This window comes from Oncorhynchus nerka, linkage group LG21 (genome assembly GCF_034236695.1).
Source record: "Oncorhynchus nerka isolate Pitt River linkage group LG21, Oner_Uvic_2.0, whole genome shotgun sequence".
Taxonomy (NCBI): domain Eukaryota; kingdom Metazoa; phylum Chordata; class Actinopteri; order Salmoniformes; family Salmonidae; genus Oncorhynchus; species Oncorhynchus nerka.
This window is the reverse complement of record NC_088416.1, coordinates 19,418,632-19,426,666: the sequence shown is the minus strand read 5'-3', so window position 1 is coordinate 19,426,666 and position 8,035 is coordinate 19,418,632. Positions and strand designations below refer to the sequence as shown.

At 42.0% G+C, this 8,035-nt stretch overlaps 1 pseudogene; it reads left to right on the top strand.

Moving 5' to 3' along the window:
- Nucleotides 1–511: 511 nt before the first annotated feature.
- Nucleotides 512–5,902, top strand: LOC115103489 (myosin light chain 3-like; annotated as a pseudogene).
- The last annotated feature ends 2,133 nt before the right edge of the window (nt 5,903–8,035 follow it).

Genomic DNA, 8,035 nt, shown 5'->3' with positions numbered 1-8,035 from the left:
TATCTGAATGATGTTATGTAGGAGGTACATCAAAGTATATTATAAGCGTTCCTAATCAATGACATATTTTTTTTCATTTTCTGTTCCTTTGGCCTTGGCAAACTGGCCTTCACCGTGCGCTCAAAGACTTGTTGGCGTAGCAGTACACATCCAACAAAATTTTCCAGACACAAATGGGGTGTCCACAGCTGACCTTGTAGGTCTTCAAAGAACTCCCCTCATGTCATGTACATACACGCCTTGGATGCACCTCATCGTTCACAGTAGAATTGCTCAAATGTGCTTACAGTGATGAGCTGGGCAAAACCAGTAGCAATATTCTCACTATTGAAGTGTTCTTTTTTTCTATTTCAGATTGAGTTCACTGCAGACCAAGTTGCTTGCTTTAAAAATCCAACATTTTTTATGTCAATTTTACTATTTGTTATGGGGAAAGTTTATTGGATGACCTGACCTGTTGATGGCTTGCTAGTTTCCCCAGCTAACCCTAATGATCTGTGTGCTTCCCCAGAGTTCAACGGGGCCTCCATGTTTTTCGACAGGACCCCTAAAAGCGAGATGAAGATCTCTTACGCCCAGTGTGGTGACGTGATGAGGGCGCTGGGACAGAACCCCTCCATCGGAGAGGTCATGAGAGTCCTAGGGAAACCCAAGAGCAAAAAAGTAAACAAAACAATATGGGGATGAGGTAGGTAGATTGGATGGGCTATTTACAGATGGGCTGTGCACAGCTGCAGTGATCGGTTAGCTGCTCAGATAGCTGATGTTTAAAGTTAGTGAGGGAGATACAGTGGGGAAAAAAAGTATTTAGTCAGCCACCAATTCTGCAAGTTCTCCCACTTAAAAAGATGAGAGAGGCCTGTAATTTTCATCATAGGTACACTTCAACTATGACAGAAAAAATGAGATAAAAAAATCCAGAAAATCACATTGTCAGATTTTTTATGAATTTATTTGCAAATTATGGTGGAAAATAAGTATTTGGTCACCTACAAACAAGCAAGATTTCTGGCTCTCACAGATCTTCTTTAAGAAGCTCCTCTGTCCTCCACTCGTTATCTGTATTAATGGCACCTGTTTGAACTTGTTATCAGTATGAAAGACACCTGTCCACAACCTCAAACAGTCACACTCCAAACTCCACTATGGCCAAGACCAAAGAGCTGTCAAAGGACACCAGAAACAAAATTGTAGACCTGCACCAGGCTGGGAAGACTGAATCTGCAATAGGTAAGCAGCTCGGTTTGAAGAAATCAACTGTGGGAGCAATTATTAGGAAATGGAAGACATACAAGACCATTGATAACCTCCCTCGATCTGGGGCTCCACACAAGATCTCACCCCGTGGGGTCAAAAGAACGGTGAGCAAAAATCCCAGAACCACACGGGGGGACCTAGTGAATGGCCTGCAGAGAGCTGGGACCAAAGTAACAAAGCCTACCATCAGTAACACACTACGCCGCCAGGGACTCAAATCCTGCAGTGCCACATGTGTCCCCCTGCTAAAGCCAGTACATGTCCAGGCCCGTCTGAAGTTTGCTAGAGAGCATTTGGATGATCCAAAGAAGATTTGGAGAATGTCATATGGTCAGATGAAACCAAAATATAACTTTTTGGTAAAAACTCAACTCGTCGTGTTTGGAGGACAAAGAATGCTGAGTTGCATCCAATGAACACCATACCTACTGTGAAGCATGGGGGTGGAAACATCATGCTTTGGGGCTGTTTTACTGCAAAGGGACCAGGACGACTGATCCGTGTAAAGGAAAGAATGAATGGGGCCATGTGTCGTGAGATTTTGAGTGAAAACCTCCTTCCATCAGCAAGGGCATTGAAGATGAAACGTGGCTGGGTCTTTCAGCATGACAATGATCCCAACCACACCACCTGGGCAACAAAGGAGTGGCTTCTTAAGAAGCATTTCAAGGTCCTGGAGTGGTCTAGCCAGTCTCCAGATCTCAACCCCATAGAAAATCTTTGGAGGGAGTTGAAAGTCCGTGTTGCCCAGCAACAGCCCCAAAACATCACTGCTCTAGAGGAGATCTGCATGGAGGAATGGGCAAAAATACCAGCAACCGTGTGTGAAAACCTTGTGAAGACTTACAGAAAACATTTGACCTCTGTCATTGCCAACAAAGGGTATATAACAAAGTATTGAGATAAACTTTTGTTATTGACCAAATACTTATTTTCCACCATCATTTGCAAATAAATTCATAAAAAATCAACCACAACTGGTGGCTGACTAAATACTATTTTGCCCCACTGTATTTCTCCAACTTCAGAGATTTTTGTCATTCGTTCCAGTCATTGGCAGCAGAGAACTGGAAGGAAAAGTGGCCAAAGGAGGTGTTGGCTTTGGGGATGACCAGTGAGATATACCTGCTGGAGCATGTGCTACGGGTGGGTGTTGTTATGGTGACCAGTGAGCTGAGATAAGGCAGAGCTTTACCTAGCAAAGACTTATAGATGACCTGGAGCCAGTGGGTTTGTCGATGAATATGTAGCGAGGGCCAGCCGACGAGAGCATACAGGTCGCAGCGGTGTGTGGTATATTGGGCTTTGGTGACAAAACGGATGGCACTGTGATAGACTGCATCCAGTTTGCTGAGTAGAGTGTTGGAGGCTATTTTGTAAATGACATCGCCAAAGTCGAGGATCGGTAGGATAGTCAGTTAACGAGGGTATGTTTGGCGGGTGTGTTTGGCGGCCACTTCTACACTGTATAGTAGAAGTGGTCACTGGTTACATGTTCACACAGACAAAGACATCAATTTGCTCTGCAAGTGTGTCCATCAGGAGCAACGTTTTAACTGATGGCATCACAGTTTGTAGACGAATCTGCCTTTGGACAATGACTCCAGCCTTTGAACATGTGCATGGCCACACCATTGCTTAAGACGCCATCTTTCCGTTATCTCTTCATTCACCTTGAACTCTGTAGAGGCTTGTATGTTGATGGGTTGGGTTGGTTTCATTGAAAGGAACTCCTTCCCTTGCTCACCGTGCCACTATAGAAATTAACACCAAGCTGATTGGCTTTGAGACCTTCCTACCAATGTTCCAGCACATCTTCAAGTCCAAAAACCTGGGTACCTTGGAGGACTTTGTGGAAGGACTGCTTGTCTTTGACAAGGAGAGTAACGGCACCGTCATGGGCGCCGAGTTGCGTCACACACTCGCAACTCTTGGTTAGTACCCATGTTCTATGTAGCTATAATCTCATGTTTATGATGTGATTATAGATGTGTAATGTATGATCTATGAAGGTAATGTGAAGCCCCTGAGGGTATCTGAAAGGAGGATTGGTTTGGGGTTTGTCTTCCCTTATGGAAAAACCACATGATTTCACATGTAACATTTAATTTCACATTTGATGATCACATAACCTTTCACAAGTGGATTTATATTTTCACATGTGAATTATCTTCACATGAGATTTCACAAGGGATGCCCTTCAAACAAAAATCAGTCGTTAGGATGTCCCGGGAAAGTCAAACATTGTTTTTGACTTACATGTTTGGCACACTTTTGCATACATTATTATAAGATTTATTTATCAGGTAATTATTACTCAACATGTCCTCACCTGGGATTTGAACTCACAACCTCTTGGTTCACAGCATTCAGATCTTCTTGCTATGCCAGCATTTCTGCGTCAATTACTGACTTCACCTGTATTCCTACACTTTGGACTTCAAAGGAAATCGTTAAAAATACACGTTAAAATTACACTCAAGAAAAACTATTATATTTATCATAGTGATTGAGGACTAACATTAAAACAAAATAATATTGCACCATATACAGAAATACAGAAAACCCTCTAACTGCTGAAGTTCTGAGCAGGTTATAGACTTCGTGGCGAAAAAGATCAGCATAACCTAAATCCAGAGATTCTGCGTTCAGATTTTCACATTTAAAAACTGTCACATTTGAAAAACATTTCACGTGAAAATCTAATTTGCAGTTTTACATGTAGTTTCATGGTATCACATATTGAAATGTTGCATCCTCGTGTTGTCACATTTATTTTACGTGAGATCATGTTTTCACGTGTAGTTTCATGTTATCTATCACATGTTTCTTTTATATATTGTCATATTATCACATAAGTACACGTGATCACATTATGTTATGTGAGATCACATGTGAAACATTCTCTCAACCAGCTTCATGAGGTAGTCACCTGGAAAGCATTTCAATTAACAGGTGTGCCTTCTTAAAAGTTAATTTGTGGAATTGATTTCCTTCTTAATGCGTTTGAGACAATCAGTTGTGTTGTAACAAGGCAAGGGTGGTATACAGAAGATATCCTTATTATTTAAAAGACCAAGTCCATATTATGGCAAGAAAAGCTCAAATAAGCAAAGAGAAATGACAGTCCATCATTGCTTTTTTAAATTTTTTAAATTTGACCTTTATTTAACCAGGCAAGTCAGTTAAGAACACATTCTTATTTTCAATGACGGCCTGGGAACAGTGGGTTAACTGCCTGTTCAGGGGCTGAACGACAGATGACCTTGTCAGCTCGGGGGTTTGAACTCGCAACCTTCCGGTTGCTTTAAGACATGAAGGTCAGTCAATCTGGAAAATTTCAAGAATTTTGAACGTTTCTTCAAGTGCAGTCGCAAAAACCATCAAGCGCTATGATGAAACTGGCTCTCCACAGGAAACGAAGACCCAGAGTTCCCTCTGCTGTAGAGGATAATTTCATAGAGTTACCAGCCTCAGAAATTGCAGCCCAAACAAATGCTTCACATTTTCAAGTAACACATCTCAACATCAACTGTTCAGAGGAGACAGTGTGAATCAGGCCTTCGTGGTTGAATTGCTGCAAAGAAACCACTACTAAAGGACACCAATAATAAGAAGAGACTTTCTTGGGCCAAGAAACACGAGCAATAGACTTTAGACCGGTGGAAATCTGTCCTTTGGCCTGATGAGTCCAAATTGGAGATTTTTGGTTCCAACTGCTGTGTCTTTGTGAGACGCAGAGTAGGTGAATGGATGATCTCCACGTGTGTGGTTCCCACCGTGAATCATGGAGGAGGAGGTGTGATGGTGTGAGGATGCTTTGCTGGTGACACTGTCTGTGATTTATTTAGGATTCAAGGCACACTTAACCAGCATGGCTTCTACACCATTCCATCTGGTTTGAGCTTTGTGGGACTATCATTTGTTTTTCAACAGGACAATGACCCAACACACCTCCAGGCTGTGTAAGGGCTATTTGACCAAGAAGGAGAGTGGTGGAGTGCGGCATCAGATGACCTGGCCTCCACAATCACCCGACCTCAACCCAATTGAGATGGTTTGGGATGAGTTGGACTGTAGAGTGAAGGAAAAGCAGCCAACAAGTGCTCAGCATTTGTGGGAACTCCTTCAAGATGGTTTGAAGAATTGAGAGAATGCCAAGCGTGTGCAAAGCTGTCAACAAGAAAGGGGTGGCTACTTTGAAGAATCTAAAATCTTTGTTTAACACTTTTTTGGTTACTACATGATTCCATATGTGTTATTTCATAGTGTTGATGTCTTCACTATTATTCTACAATGTAGAAAATAGTAAAAACCTTCAATGAGTAGTTGTGTCCAAACTTTTGACTGGTACCGTATGATCACTTGAAGTTAGTGTGTTTTTTCCAAAAGGGTAGTGTCTGAGGATTGTTTAACACCATTTGAAATGTCTCACACCCCTCTGTTACACCTACAGATAGAGAAGATGACAGAGAAAGAAGTCGAGGTAGTGATGGAAGGACAAGAGGACGGCAAAGGCTGCATTAACTACGAAGGTGCGGCAATAGACTACTTTATGCAGTGTGCTGTGGGCACCTATTGTTCATACATTTTCTGTTTCTATCGCTCTATTTCAGCCTTGGTGAAACACATCGTGTCTGGGTGAATGATCAAGTGAGTACAGTGTTTTAACCCTAAAGTACATGACCTTTTTGCCTGCACCCTGAGTCCTGCATCAAAATGTTCGAACTGATGTTAATGATAGGCGTCTCTCTCTGTTGCAGAATTCAAGATGTCGCTGACCTGAATCTTTATTTTGTTCCTCTCCCCTTTTGTTCAAATCTTTGTCCTCAATGTGTGTGACTCATTCTGTCTATGTGTGTGTGAGTGGATGTGTGTGTCACAACGTTTTTGACAATGAAAATAAATGTTCAGGGTCAAACATCTAGGTCCAAAGCAATGTTAATCTTTATTTCCATGGTGTGGTTGAGTGACTGTTGCAAAGTGACAATATTGAGAGATGGTAACTATGTCCTATATGGTGTGCACTTCCTCTGAAATAGGAGTGCGGTGTAATACCTAAAGTGGGGGAGATCCTCTCCTTCTTTGGTGGTCCCATTGAAATCCATTACGTAATGGGTCTCTAGCGCATTCTTAGGTTTCACATGTCAAAAGCCTGCGTCTGTCACGTACGCATATTTAGACTAGCTAATGGAGCGATGACTTGATGACATTCCAAACAGGTGAGTGACAACTGTGCTTCTGTTTGTTAACTCCATATCTGTGAGGGTTGAGGATTTAGAGGGCGGGAGGGAGAACAGCCTATTATGTTGCTAAATAACTGTTTTCTACTGGTTGAACATTAAATAGAAACAATTACTTTGTATCTACGTAAATTCAGTCATATTAGCATGATATGTTATGGGACCTCATTTAAAACTAAGCACAATTCATAACACTGAAACCATGAACCAAACTGATTATTGCCTCAATGGTAATGCGAACTGGCACCAGAACAGTTGAAGGGTGTAGCTACTGTAAGTCAAAGTAAATTAACAATAATTGGAAAATCCCGAGCCTTGGTGGGAAGATGGACTGATTTGGAGGATTGAGAGGATCTGACCCTATACACAGAGGATGAGACAACTATTAAGAGCTCTCCCTATTCAGTGAGTGATGCCAGAGCCATTGGGTGCAGCTGCTGTTGACCTAAGCTGGAGCTTAGGGACTGTTGTACCGTCCGACTTAACACTCAAGTATAAGGATGCCCAGCCCTGCAGACGCAGAATCGTAAAAGCTGACACACACACGCACATACACACACAAACACACAGACACATTTTCCTTAAACAAATATGTTTTCATGATCTAACTTCTCATTAAACGTCCTGTCTGTCTGCCTCCCTCCACCTATCACCTGTTGGTTATGATGAGACACCCTTTTTGGCATTTTTTCACATGACAGTAGCTAATCCACATCAGCTGTTATTTTCTCTTTGTTACATGTAAGGGTTAGATAATATGTCATAGTGTGTGAGTAAGATGTGCATACCGACACCTCTTGTCTTTACCCATTGTATGAAAGAGGAATCTGGAGAGGGAGGGGAGAGGGGTCTGTGACAACACAAGTCTGGAGGGAGGGTAGGAGGGTAACCTTCCTGTATTCCAGTGTTTTACTTGCTATATTGTATTTACTTTGCCATCATGGCCTTTTGTTGCCTTTACCTCTCTTATCACACCTCATTTACTCACATCGTATATAGACCTGTTTCTATGGTATGTTTGTTTTACTCCGTGTGTAACTGTGTTGTATGTGTCAAACTGCTTTGCTTTATCTTGGCTAGGTCGCAGTTGTAAATGATAACTTGTTCTCAACTTGAATACCAGGTTAAATAAAGGTGAAATAATTTTTATTTTATTTTTTAAAGTCTATCATTGGTTGCCAGATAATCTTCAGGGACAATAGCCTTGGCCGGTAAACAGTCCAACAGCCGCATCATCTGCCCACCCAAAATACACCCTTGACCTCTCCCTGAAGACTGGGCTAGGCTTGGGCCGGGAAAGGAGAAGACAGACATCTTCCTAGCATGGCTAGTCAGTTGGTGTAGCACTCTCCGTTTTTTTTTTGTTTTATAGCAGAAAAGATGATGGGATGATGTGAAGAGTTTGAGTCACTGACCAGTAGGACTTCAATGCAGTAATGCTAGTGCAAAGTATTGAGTGTCACTAATACACTATGGTTAGTATGCATCTGTCAGGGTTTTCCTGTGGTGAAGTAGAGGACCAAAATGCAGCGTGG